The 12,665-nt window shown below is 44.6% G+C and overlaps 1 long non-coding RNA gene across 1 annotated transcript; it reads right to left on the bottom strand.

Moving 5' to 3' along the window:
• Nucleotides 1–4,593: 4,593 nt before the first annotated feature.
• LOC119306203 lies at nucleotides 4,594–6,082 on the bottom strand. Its single transcript, XR_005148891.1, has 7 exons — nucleotides 5,741–6,082; nucleotides 5,512–5,607; nucleotides 5,334–5,427; nucleotides 5,089–5,173; nucleotides 4,922–4,941; nucleotides 4,784–4,843; nucleotides 4,594–4,697 (listed from the first exon to the last, which is right to left on the bottom strand). It is a non-coding gene; the product is annotated as an uncharacterized LOC119306203 (long non-coding RNA).
• Between the last annotated feature and the right edge of the window lie 6,583 nt (nucleotides 6,083–12,665).

Here is a 12,665-nt window from a genome sequence, read left to right as displayed (position 1 = left end):
CCTTCCATAGCACCCAGAGGGTAGGAGCCCCAAGAGTTCTCTTTTGTTTCGCGTTGCTATTTTCTGGCCCTTCACCGTTTCTTAAATTCCCGGAGATTCATAACTCCGACTGGGCTGAAATTTTAACACGGTTTTCTTGGGATATTATCTTTCTTCGAGTGAAAGAAGGGCACCAAATGCCTTACAAGGAACCCATAAGCCTGCTAGGCGCGCCCTAGGTAGGGGTGCGTGCTCCATGGGCTTGTGCCCCCCTCGGGCATCTTCTCGCATTGATTCTTTTTCTCAAAAATCATATATATCCCAAAATAAATCTCCGCAAATTTTTATCGTGTTTGGACTTCGTTTGGTATGGATATTCTGCGAAACAAAAAACATGCAACAAAAGGAACTAGTAGTGGGCACTGGATCAATATGTTAGTCCCAAAAATAATATAAAAATGTTGTAAAAGTATATGGAAGTTGTAGAATAATGACATGAAACAATCAGAAATTATAGATATGATGAAGACGTATCAATGACCTAAGCACTTTCCACACTTCGGTGACACAGATCGAACCACTCAGAAATTGCGGGTGAAGTTGATAGGTTACAGAAGGTTGGCAAGTGCACTTCGGTGGGACCGAATGTCATATCGGTGAGGCAGAGTTTCTAAGGTTTAGGTAGTGGCTCTGTCAATTGTATCTCGGTGAGTCCGAGTAGATGTGTATCGGTGGGCCCGAATTTGACTTTAGGGTTTTGGACAAATAGGAATGTGAGGGTGTGGCTGAGGGTTTTGGAGAAAATCTCTAAGCACTTGAGAAAATAGGTCATGATCAAAACCTCATCCCCTTTTAATAGTATTGGATTTCGTATGGACTCAATGTTGTCTTGGATCACTTAACCAAAAATTATAGAGTCTTGGAGCTTTTTTTAGTGCTTTGTTCTTTGTATTTGAGGGTCCACATTCACATCCATTGCAATACCTAAATTGAATTTTCCTGGCATTTTCTTTGATCATTAGTTAAATTGTATATGTTGTTATGAATTACCAAAACCACCCGAGGAGTAGTTGCACTTTCAATGTCTAAGTACTTCTGGATTTGGGAACAATTGATAATTAAAGGAGTAAATAACATAAAACTACTACAATTCAGGCTAGGGTTCCAAAAAACTACTGATTTTTTTTTTTTGCTGATAACTACTTTGGGGTCGGTTGTTTCAAAAAAACAAATGACTGAGTGTTTAAATTTTAAACCTTTTTTATAGTTGTGGCCCACCTGTCAGGTCCACATGTCATAAAAGTCAACATCGTTAGTTTGACCATATGTTGACCGTTCCTAGGTTATGACAGGTGGGGCCCAAATATTTATAAAAAGCAATTAAGTCCCCGTTTCAAACAAAGCAATCGGGTCCTTGCAATTTTCTAAAAAAATGATCAAGTCCTTGTAAAGTAAAGAAAAAAGCAATCAGGTCCCTGGGCGATCCCACTCGACCTCTCCCCCGCAACCGACTGCCGACCTCTCCCTAGAATTGCCGCCCACTCCCTCCATCTCCTCCCCTGACAGTGACCTGAGGAGGCTGAGCTCTAGGACATTGACTAGGGGTGCGTGACCGATGGCTCCCCATGGCGCGGCCAACAACAGGGCCTCAGGCGGTTCGTGTCCAGCAGCATGCGGTGGCCCCCAATTGGTGCGACCACCAGCACGCGGCCTTAGACGGCTCATGACAAGCAGAGCGCGACGGCTCCCTACAGAGCCTCATACTTGCATAGCAGAGGCGGCGAGCGGCAGGTGGGCGCAATAGCTGGCGACTGCGAGCGGCCACACTAGGGGTGGCGAGGAGCCGGGATGAGCAGCAGGTGGCGGTGCACGAGCACCAGCATGAGCAGCTCCGTCTGCGCTCTTCCCCTGTCCTTGTCCATCTGCAGGAGGAAGACGGCTTCCTCTCGCGGTCGTCCATGGTGGCGAGTGTGCGCCTCGAGCACGAGGTCCTCCATGGCTGCATCGGGGGCGAGCGATGGGAGGAAGAAATAGAGATAGAGGAAGAAGAAGACGTGGTGAGTAAGAGAGATACGGACGTTGACATTTTATGCAATGTCAGCTCCGACGAGTGGGCCATCCTTGTCATAATCGCGATCAATTTTAAGCACTCAGTCATTTGGGGTTTTTCAAACAGCCGACCTCCAAGTTGGTTTTATGCCAATTATACTCAAATTAATGCGAGTAATACGAGGGGTTTCCATCATATGGGTGTACGTTTCCCTTATGTAAGTGAGGCGCGGCTATATCTCACTTATAGTGAGGCAACCATCCGACTGGCTGAACTCGCACGAGCGTATGGGCCAGCCCAGTGCACGGGAGCCCACTGCCTCTTTTTTGCATGTTTCTCTTTTTTGTTTTTTACTTTCGTTTATACTTACAAATATTCTAAACAAATATATTAAAAAATATTTTACATAATTTTTTAACAAATGCTAACCAAGCAGTTAAAAAATGTTAAATGTACGTAGAGAAAATGTTTCTCATGTATACTAAAAGTGTATAAAAAATATAGCATGTGTGAAAAAAGTTGATCATGTATTTAAAAAATGTTAATCCAAGCATTTGATTTTTTTTAAAACAAGTATTTAAGAAATGTTAATCAAGCATTTAGAAATTGTTAAATGTGTATAAAAAATGTTGACCATGTATTAAAAAAAATGTTAAGCTTGTAGTTGCAAAATGTTAATCAAGCATTTGAAAAATACTAAGTGTGTACAGAAAAAATGTTGACCATATATTTAAAAAAATATTAATCAACCATTTAGAAATGTTAAATGTTTATATAAAAAATGTTGACCATGTATTGAAAAAATCTTAAACTTCTATTACAAAATTGTAAACAAGGGTTTGAAAAAATGTAAAATGTGTACAGACAAATGTTGACCCTATATTAAAAAATGTTAACCGGGTATTTAAGAATGCTAATCAAGCATTTGAAAAATATTAACTATATATCGAAAAAATATTGACCATTCAGTAAATGTTAATCGATAGATCTTAATTTTGCACTTGACAAATATTAAACATGTATAATAGAAAAATGTGTTAGATATATACCGAAAATAAAAAACAAAGACAACTAAAGAAAATAAAAAAACTAGTAAAATAGAGAAAATAAACGAAGAAACAGTGAAAAAAAACAAAACCAGTCAAAACCCAACGCTTTTTGTTTAACACAAGGTCGTGACCTTCTAATTAAACACGAACCCGATGGTGGATAAGTGGCTAGCAGTGCAACGCTACAGTCAGGAACCTTTTTCTCTAGTGTATTTATTTTAGCGCAAATGGGCCGGCCCGAAACTATAGGCGTTTCAGGTGAATCTTAGCGCGAACAATTTCTGCACCTCACATGGCAATCCTCGCGCCAAGATCCGTGCGATACCATACTGAATCTTTTGCGGGGCGGAGCACGAGACGGGGTAGGAAAAGGTGGGGGAGTGGCGTTTGTGGAGCAAGGAAGGGGGATATAAGGATCGTTCCCTCCACCGACAGTTAGCGCGAACAATTTTTGCGCCTCACATGGCGATCGTCGCGCCAATATCTGTGCGCTGCATTGAGGGCGCAGAGCGTGTTCACACAAGATTAGTATAGAACTAATGTCAGTTCTATAGTGTTCAGGACGTTACTCACTCAACTTGAGCTAGCAGCGCCCAGTTACTTGGGACAAACAACCTGGGCCATTTTTACTTGACAATATATATTAGCAGAAAAAGAACATCCACACTGACAAGATTTTAAATCATTAGGATTAATTTAGGAGACGAGACGAATTCTGTGGTCGGAAAATTTGTATACAGCCGAACAAATAGCACCGCAGCAACATCTAGTGCGCAAAGCTCGATTGTCGGTGTCCCTAAGCAAAATGAACAAGGGCAGACTGCATTTTATTTTCTAGGGAAGCCATACTACCTCCCAGAACAATCGAACATTCGCTTCCCTTTGGTATTATCGTAAGTAAATGCTGACCTCATACAGCTTGAGAAAGGAATCAGGAAGTTCCTGGCATGCGTAGGTTTTTCAGAGCAAGGCAGGATGCATTTCAAAGCTTGAATCACATGCTATCACACATTATGTGAAGATCCGCTATTTCGATTAGGACGGTAACCACAAAGAAGGTAATGCAAACTGTGTAATGCAAACAATACAAACAACGTAACTGCAGCTCCCTCCACATTTTCACATCCGGGCTTGGGACCGGCAAAGGCAGTGTTACACCACAACAAACAAAACACCAATCATACAACAGCAATCATTCAGCAAAGCATACAAGACACGCAAAGCATACAAGAACGCAAAGCATACAAGAACGCAAAGCATACAAGACAGACCATGAAGCAAACAAACAAACAAACAAACACAGGGTCAGCCAACACACAGAGTCAGTCACACACAGTCAGCCAACACACACAGTCACAGTCACACACACACGACACAGTAACAGTCAGTCACACACACAAGACATAGAACACACACAGTCAGTCACACACACACAGCCAGACATACACAGCCACAGACACACAGTCAGTCAGTCACACACACACAGTCAGATGATTATGCCACCAAAGATGTTTTTGTATGAATTCAAAAATCAGCTTCATATTAACAACTGCATCACCTGGACCAAATGCGTTTCCCCCGATAGCAGCCATAACTTGATTGAAGAATAGAGCAACCATCTGCAAAAAGAAGAACAAAATAGTTAGCACGGACTGCGGATAGAGAAAGAGACGCCAAGAAATAACAAGTTACTCAAGGCAATTACCTGTTCATTAGAAATTGGAGGAAGTCCACCGACGTAAACACGCTGAGCATGCCAAGTAGCCTAAGAAAAGAGTGGTCAGATATATGCATCACAGAACAAGAAAAATCTCAAGCACAAAGAAAAAAAAATCAAGCATACCTGCTGTGTCATGGCAGTGGCTGCATAGCAAGTGGATCCAATGCAAAGAAAAGAAAGCATTAGAAAGTAATAACAAAACATTGAATAATAAAGAAGCATGATAGATCACAGGTGGGTTCATTCTGCCACATAGCTACACTGAATCATAAAAGGAGCATAGTAGTCACCTGTCCTAGGGTGGATAAATTGAACATGTTCCGGAGCATGTTCAGAACATCCCAGGATCAGTAGCAGGAAGTTCTAGTAGCTGACCTGCAATGCATCAACAGAGGTTTATGATGTGAATTATTTACCATTCAGTTCTTTATGTAACCAGTGTGTTTCTGAATTAGCAAACATCCCCCATTTGTCTTGCGCAGAGGGGAAAAATGCATTTCAGCAAACCATATAAAAAAAACAATCAAAAGAATACCTCTCCCGACATGGCTTGCCTATACGTCCACTTGTAATGAGATCATTTTTGTTGGTCCATACTTGTTTACAAGGTCAAAAAATTTGTTATCTTCCTGTAGAAAAAATATCATAAATATAACTAAAAAAATGTGCAAAAGCTTTTTTTCTCGAGCAAAGTCATGAGTGCAATGACAAACCTCTTGAGCCCAAGGACCTTTGATGAGTTCGGTGTTAAAGAACCTTCTGCCATGGATGTAAACATTGCACCTCTGTCCTATCCGGAAATAATTCAGCTGCATAGGTAGATACTGACACAATATGTGAGCTCACCACACTAAATGTAGGATATGCATTCATAAGGTATTACCAGCCATGAGATAAATATCGTGTACAAAATTGGAAGGAGTTAAATTCGAGAGGGATTACCATACAAACACAGACCAGGTTGATGGACGATACACAACTTCAGTTCAAACAGCAGAAGCACACCATCAGAACAACCATAATAATAAATCAAATTAGCCATCATGAAAACCTCCATCCACCCCTGGATTCTACATATACATCATTCTGAGCACAAACATCATAAATATACAGCAATGCATTGAAGAGTGTCCAAAGGGCAATGATACTACCAACTACAGAGGTATGTAGGTCATAAAATAACATGCCAGTGACCTTATATAGAAATATGCATGCATTATCAGGTGCCAATAGGTAGTTATGGAGCGCTTGCACAATGACACAGTCAACACACACACACAGTCAAATACACAGTCACAGTCATAAAATGGCACACAGTCACAGCACACACACACACACACACACACACACACACACAATGGAGCGCTTGCGCAGAAGAAACAGACAAAGAAACACACACACAGTCAGTCGCACACACAAATAGTCAGTCAAACGCACAGTCACGGTCACACACACACACACACACACACATATACACAATGGAGCGCTTGCACGAGAAACAGACAAAGAAACACACACACAAGAAACACACACACACAGTCAGTCACACACACAAACAGTCAGTCACACGCACAGTCATGGTCACACACACAGTCACTCACACACACAAACAGTCAGTCACACGCACAGTCACGGTCACACACACAGTCAGTCACACAGATACAATGGAGTGCTTGCACACAAGAAACAGACATAGATAGGATGAAACTAATCGAAGACATGAAAAAAAGTAAGCTGTTACAGCTCAAAAAAAAGTAAGTTGTTTGTTCAAGCTTCCAGTTCAGAACCTTCAACTCTGCATTATTTTAGTTTATAGCTTCAATTCCAGACCTCTCTCTGCATTACCCAACTACAAGCCAGGAGGCCACTAGTGTTATACTCCCTCCGTTCCTTAGTATAAAGTTGGGTCATCTATTTTGAAATGGAGGGAGTACAAACAAAGACAAGTGTAAGAGAGCCAGAGAGCAAATTAGGAGGTACCTTTTCTTTATCACCAAATTTAAGAGTCTGCATGTACCAATATTGTATTTTGTGTCACAAGATGAACCTAAAGAACTCACTAGGAAAATACTCAAATTAACAAATCAAGTGAATCACGGAAAACATCATGTAGAATAGTAGTCCGACAAATTCAAAACAATTCAAGTACATATGTAGATAATCAGAAATCATGTACATGCAAACGTTTCCCTCCCATAAGGTGATAAATTTGCAAGCTGAGGATTAAAATTTGATTACCTTAGTTGCTAAAACAGAAAGCGATAGGAACCCTGAGCAGTCCTTGGCATGCCAGTTTGTATGAATGCAGAGGTGAGCTAAAATAAGAATGATGAGCTGTTCAGATCAAGATAGCCCTCAGAAGCAGCTGTCTTCTGTTTATTCTTGAAGTCATCATGAAGTCTTGGAATTGCCAAAATATTTCTGGTGTCAGACATCTAACTTCTTTCCCAAAGAAATATTCCAATGATTCTTTATAGAACTATCTGTCCTGGAAAGAGTAACATACTATCAACATGAATACTTGTGAAGTGAACAAGGAGAACATGGCTATATAAGCATTTTGGGACTACAGACATCAGCATCGCAAAATGTAAAAACATATTCAACGATTCTTTATAGAATTATATCAGTCCTGGAAAGAGTAACATACTATCAACATGAATACATAATCTTGTGAAGTGAACAAGGAAAACATGGCTAAATAAGCGTTTTGGGACTACAGACATCAGCATCACAAAATGTACAAAACATTAATATACCTGCGCTGTAAGCAAACCCAGCCCATCAGTGTCCTTAGCAACAAAAGGAAGAGCAAATGTGACATTTGTCTATATCCTACCTGAAATACTTAGAAAAGCATTATTCCAGTGACTGGACATCAGTAATACAAAAAAAGTATATGATATCCACATAAGACATAACGAAATACAGACAATCACAAAAAATGCATTGTCAAACACTATGGTAAACATGACTATTATGACAAGGAAAATAAGGAACAAAAACAGGGAAATGGGTGCTGTGATGAGTGAGTGAGAAATAAGATAGGCATGGGATGCATTGGATGCCAAATCGGCCACGCAATGGAGTGGAAGCCAAGCAATGCACGTCTCTGGATCCCTGCCTGCTCGAAACGGCCTACATGGTTTGCATCCCTGAACACATCCCCATATATGGGGATACGACATTGGAACACAAGCAAAGCATGAAGAAGAAACCAATTGGACAGACCATATAAGCAGTAACACAATCAGAATCACCCCATTTAAGCAGTCAAGCACACAGTCACACACAGACAATGGAGCACTTGCACACATGAAACAGACAAAGAAATAATACATAGAGAGGGGCACATCACACACACAGTCAGATAGGGGTACATCACACACACAGTCAGATAAGGGTACACACAGAAAGCTAATACATGCAAAAACGAAGTATAAACTCAGAAAGCTATAAAAAAGTTCCAGAAAGTGAAACTGATCTAAACTAGCACGACAAACTGACATTGGTCGCCGTCTCCGTATGTAATGCAATTTCGAAACTAGACCCGACCGCTCTTACAATCGTCACGCCGACGCGAACACAAAGCACAGGATCTGGAATGTCTCTCAGATAACAGAAACGGATGCAGAAATTTCTCAAAGAGAAATTTTAGTTCGCAAACCAGACGGATACCCTCGACGAGACGACCCAAGAACATGCGAGCGCATCAGGGCGACAGCGAGGACGATAAAAATCTAATCAGACGAGATTCTAAACGGACAACGACGAGGAGATCAAAATCAAATCAGACGCGACTCTAAACTGACGACAATGAGGACGAGCAGAATCAAAGGGCAAATATACTGCCAACCACAGAGGTATATAGGTCACAACATGACATGCCAATGACTTTATATAGAAAGATCCATGCAAATATCAGAATAGGCAGTTATGGATACAACACATCTAAAAACAAAGTTCTCAGAAGTAGCAAAATTTGGCTAAATAAATGTTTACTTGCGCTGAACATAAATTAAATTAAAAAATTAGCAGATTTACATTATATTAGATCACAACCAGGTTATAAACAAACATAGCATAAAATCTATATGCAATCCAAATCCTAATCACGCCCAGGCTTCCCAAGTGCATGGCTTACATAGCGACAAATACAGAAGTCAGCATTCTCGATATTTTAACCAGTGAGTACTAAATTTGCTCAACAGGACAAACAAAAGGGACGTGACAAAAGTGAGCAGCATTGATAAAAAACATGTGATGAACGTGCTTTCACAGATAAATAAATTCTGGAGTTATGCTCACAACAGAATTATATGCCCAGGTGTGCAACGAAAAATTTCTGCAGTTATGCTATGCAATCTAGAACGAAGTCTAAGGGGAACTAACTACCAGCACCTCATATAGTACTCGTATGAAAATGAAAATAGCAACACGAGGAATAACAGAAGGAAACCTTGTCCAACAGTAGCAGCAGCAGGTGTTCAATTAGTCAGGCAGCATGCCACATGGTTTGCAATCTTTTAAAACTTTTCTGCTCTGCCTGCCTGCAAGAAATGGCACCCACGGCCTAACAATATATGGGAACAAAAGCAAAGCATTGATAGGAGGTAATAATAACTAATTGAAAAGAACAGAAGCAGTAACACCCATCAGAACAACCGTAACGAATTAACCCTGCATCTAGGATGAGAGCACACACGCCTATCGAAATTGAAACAAGCTAGCCAGTACATTCAGAATCGACAGAGGAACCAGAGTATCAAAGAGCACGTCTCTGACGGACGAACACGAACACAAACAAGCTAGCCGTTTGAGATCTGAAAACAACCGACGAACAACGCATGAGGTGACTGAGCCTAGGGACCGAGCTGAACTAGCACGACAAACTGACAATCGCTCTCTGTCTCCCCATCTCCTGCCGTAACCCAATTTCAAAACCAAGACCCCGACCGTTCCTGTAACACTCGCGCTGACACGAACACGAAACGCAACATCCAAAGTGTCTTTCAGATAACAGAAATTTCTCAATCGCAAACCAGACGGAGACCCTCGACGAGACGGACCAAGAACACGCGAGCGCATCGGGCGACGGCGAGGGCGAGGAAAAACGAACGACGGCGAGGACGAGCAGAACCAAATCAGGGGAAGCGGCTCTAAACTGACGAACGGCGGGGACGAGCAAAATCAACTCGGAAGCGATTCTAAACCGAGCGAAATGAAATCAGACGCGACTCTAAACGGACGAACGGCGGCGAGAACGAGCAAAATCAAATCAGGCGGGGTTCTCTATCTAAACCGGCGACGGCGAGGACGAGCAAAACCAAATCCAAACGCGATTCTAAACGGACGAATCGACCGAGGACGAGCAAGATAAAATGCGACTCGAGGAGGACAGAGGCACGGCCAGGATGAAGAGAGGAAGAGGAGGAGGAGGAGCAAACCGGCGAGAGCGCGGCACGGCCCGGACGAAGAGTGGAGGAGCAGCGGACCGGCCAGGGCGCGGCGAGGAGGAGAGAGGCACGGCCCGGACGAAGGGAGGAGGAGGCGCAGACCGGCCAGGGCGCGGCGAGGAGGCGGAGGCGCGGCCCGGGCGAAGACAGGAGGAGGCGCGGGCCGGTCAGAGCGCGGCGAGGAGGTGGAAGGCGCAGCGCGGCGCGGAGGAAGTGAGGAGGAGGAGCGGGGCGGCCAAAGGGCGCGCCTTTATAGCCAGGGCAGAGGCGGTGGCGCAGGCGGAGCCTCGTCCTTGGCTTCGGCGAGCAGGCGTGGCGTGGAGCGTGGCGGCGGAACTAAAAAGGAAAGTGGAGCGTGGAGGGCGTGGGTGCGGGCCGGATCCGGATCGGCTGGGCAGGCGAGGTCGTTTCCTTTTTTCTAGGGCGGACAGGGGAATTTCTACAGTAGCAACGGGCGTGGCGATGGCCGTCCGTGCCGTGTCTTCTAGAAATGTTTCTTGGTATGGTACGCCGTGACATACTTACCATATTACAGGGTAATCTCAAACGCTGACCTACTATCCAATCAGGACCACGTACATTTCAAATTGTATTTAAACAAACCGGACAAAATACCTGCAAATCAGACGATTTTTATCTATATAAATCGTACAAAAATATTTACATTTTCGACATATTTCGTTAAATAAAAGCGACCGGACCTAAACCTAGCCTAAAATCTAAGGCAGCGCGCGTCCTCGAGTTATTTACTCAAAACCACCACATTATGGGTTAGGGTAACAGATCGGTACCACATTTGAGGCAGGGCACAAAAAACCACAAACAATGGGGCTAATCTGTAACACGGAACACTGATAGTCTGATAAGCTTGCGAAAACAGCAAAACTAACAAGTTGGGCCCACATGTCGGGCTGACGTGGCGACGACTAAACGCTTTGACCAACTGATGTGGCAAATGAGATGCGGACCCCACCTGTCAATGACTAGACAGTCATCTTCTTCCCAAATCTCTCTCTTTGAGGCATTCCATCAAAGAGCTCTTAGGCGCCATTCATTTTCCTCTCGTGCCGGAGAGAGCGAGCAGCTAGCACGTTCGCCTCTCCATGGAGCGCCGGCGGCCGCGTGCCCAGGCCGACGAGGAGCAGCGCCCAGCCTCGCTGCGCCGGCCGACGAGCAACGCCCAACCCCACCGCGCGCCCAGGCCGACGAGGAGCACCCAGCCTGCGCCGCGCCTAGCCTCACCGCGCCGGCCGACGAGCAGCACCCAGCCCCGCCGCGCGCCCAGGCCGACGAACAGGAGTCCGCTTCTCCATGGAGCACCGACGACCACATGCTCAGGCCGGCGCGCCAGCCAACGAGCAGCTCCCAGCCCCGCCGCACGCCATGCCCCGCCCCACCGCGCACCCAGGCCGACGAGTAGTATAGGCCCCCGCACCCGCAGCTTGCACGAGCGCACACTTGTAGTCCCTTGTGACTATGGGAGGAGGGCACGCATGAAGGCTCATGGCCGACGCCATGGCAGCGGCGCTCTGGCCTGCGGGATGCCCACAAAATGTTTGATGAAATGCCTATAAAAAGGAGGAAGAAGTAGAAAAAAAAACAAATAGTCGAGTCATTGACAGGTGGGACCTATTGTCCAAGTCAGCATATTGTCCACATACGCACGCCACGTCAGCCCGACATGCGGGTCCAACTTGTCAGTTTTGCTGTTTTCGCGACCAAATTCCACCGTCAGTGCTCCGCGTTACAGATTAGCCCCATTGTTGGTGGTTTTTTGTGCCCTGCCTCAAATGTGGTACCGATCTGTTACCCTAGCCCATAATGTGGTGGTTTTGGGTAAATAACTCCGCGTCCTCCGGGTCGTTCTTCTTCTCGTCCGTGCCCATATTAGGCGGTCGTGTCCATGTCCGGCGGCCAGTTGAGCCACGCGGAGTGAAGGTGAGGTCGCCGCGCGAGCAACAGTAGGATAAGGGACAAGGATCAACTCACGGGACTCGGGGCCTTGCCGCCTCCCACGCCCCACTCCTCCTTGTCGGAGTTTGTAGCATGTCCGTCACCGGTTCACGTGAGGTCGATGATGAATGTGGATGGACTGACCTCGTCATGGAATCAGCGCCCTTGAAGCCTCATTGGCGGTGCGAAGGATGCGCAGTTGCCAACATTCTTGTCTGTGATCGCCTACGTCGCCTCTGCCTTTGATAGTGTCGTAGCCGCGTTGTAGGTGGTGCGAGCACGTGCGGACTTTGTACATCACCCGTTGCTCGGCGACAAAGTTGGGGTTCTCCGCCCCCATCAAGTAGCATGAATTTTTTTTTCTTCCAAAGATCAGAGATAATGTTGAGAAAACAATATGAACACAACCAAGCAGGTGTGAGCCAGGCTCATGTTCATGGAGGTTTTCATTGTTGCTT

This window comes from Triticum dicoccoides, chromosome 5B (assembly GCF_002162155.2).
Source record: "Triticum dicoccoides isolate Atlit2015 ecotype Zavitan chromosome 5B, WEW_v2.0, whole genome shotgun sequence".
Taxonomy (NCBI): Eukaryota; Viridiplantae; Streptophyta; class Magnoliopsida; order Poales; family Poaceae; genus Triticum; species Triticum dicoccoides.
Note: the sequence above shows the minus strand (reverse complement) of the source record. Positions and strands in the feature narration are given on the sequence as shown.